Here is a 1,730-nt window from a genome sequence, read left to right as displayed (position 1 = left end):
CTTGAGTTTAAAGGTACCCTGGACCCAAATCTAACATTCCAGCCTTTTGGTTTTTTGTTTACAAAGCAAGCAGTGATCAGAAATAGCCTAAGGGCCGTAGTTTGCTGATTACTGCTCTATGCAGAAGCAAAAATTATTTTAGTTCTGAGGTTCTTTTTTGATACTGGTATCCTAAATTGATTAATTGACTCCACAAACCTTTGAGTGTCAATGATACATGATGCTTTGCAGATATAAAGATGAATAAGGAAGCAGACAGCTATGGGTCCCTGGACTCTATTCAGTTGCCTAGACACCTGGTCCTGCTGGCTAGCAGCACAGCCAGCATCTATGCAGATGCTGGAAGCTTGGGCCCTTAAACTTATATGACCTACTCCACCAATATCCAAGGCAGCTGGTGGTCCAGGGGCCTGGCCACAGAGATGGTTGGGCATCTGGCTGACATAAGGAGCACCCAAAGCAAGTGGGAGACTATGCAGTGTCTGAATGATCACCTCACCTTCTTCCTAGAGAAGGGGAGGAGCTTGGAGGGGGATAATTAGTGACTTGAGAGAAAAATAGGGAACACCTAGAGAAGAATAGTTCCTAGGTCAGAGACAGAAACATTACTTCAAGACTATCCAGGACCTGAGAACTCAGATCTTTGCAAGTTCTTTGGACAATGCTTGCATCATTTTGCAGATTGACAGTGCCCATCATGCTGCTGATGACTTCAGTGTCAAGTATGAGACAGAGCTGGCCATGTACCAATCTGTGGAGAATGACATCAAGGGCTCTGAAAGGTCAATAATGACACCAATATCAAGAAGGAGCTACTCTTCATAAAGAAAAACCACAAGGAGGAAGTAAATGGTCTCAAAACCAGATTAACAACTCTGGGTTGACTATGGAATTGGATGCCCCAAATCTCAGGACCTCAGCAAGATCATGACAGACAGGTGGACCCAGAAGAGGAGCTAGACTAGTACTGATCCCAGCAGATTGTGGAGAGCACCGCTGTGGTCACCTCACAGACTGCTGAGATAGAAGCCACTAAAATGATACTCACAGAGCTGAGATGTACAGTGCATTCCTTGCAGATTGACCTGGACTCAATGAGAAATATGAAGGCCAGATTGGAGAACAGCCTGAGGAAGGTGAAGACACTCTATGCCATGCAGATGGAACAGCTCAATGGGATCCTGCTGCATTTGGATTCAAAGCTGGTCCAAACCAGGGCAGAGTGACAGCATCAGGACCAAGAGACAAGGCCATGCTATATATCAAGGTCAAGCTGGAGACTGAGATTGCCACCTACTACCCCCTTCTGGAAGAAGGTAAGGCCTTTGATCTTAGTGACGCCCCAGACAACAGCAACTCCATGCGATCCGTCCAAAAGACCACTGCCAGCAGGTTGGAGATGGCAAATGGTGTCTGAGGTCAACGACACCAGTTATATGGTGTTCAGACAGCAAAAGAAGGGCATCACTTAAGGGAAAGGAGGCCAATAAAAAGTTCACAAATAATTGAAAAACAACAAAGAGATGAATAAGGATAAGTTTTCTGTCCTCAAGAAGCTTTCTGTAGCAGAATTTGCTGTCCTGTTCCACAAGGTCCCTCTATGCATTCAGAATCGAGCCATGCTTCTTTACAAGAAATCAGTAATATTCCATGTCTGAGGTCCTTATGTTTGTAATCTGCTATTTTTTTCTTCGGCCTAGTTCCTGATCAATATTTTTATCTGGCTAACT

General features: G+C 44.7%; 1 pseudogene; it reads left to right on the top strand.

Moving 5' to 3' along the window:
* Positions 1-365: 365 nt before the first annotated feature.
* On the top strand, positions 366-1,472 carry LOC136335641 (keratin, type I cytoskeletal 18 pseudogene; annotated as a pseudogene).
* The last annotated feature ends 258 nt before the right edge of the window (positions 1,473-1,730 follow it).

Source organism: Saccopteryx bilineata, chromosome 4, assembly GCF_036850765.1.
Source record: "Saccopteryx bilineata isolate mSacBil1 chromosome 4, mSacBil1_pri_phased_curated, whole genome shotgun sequence".
Lineage (NCBI taxonomy): Eukaryota > Metazoa > Chordata > Mammalia > Chiroptera > Emballonuridae > Saccopteryx > Saccopteryx bilineata.
This window is presented reverse-complemented; position numbering and strand designations above follow the sequence as displayed.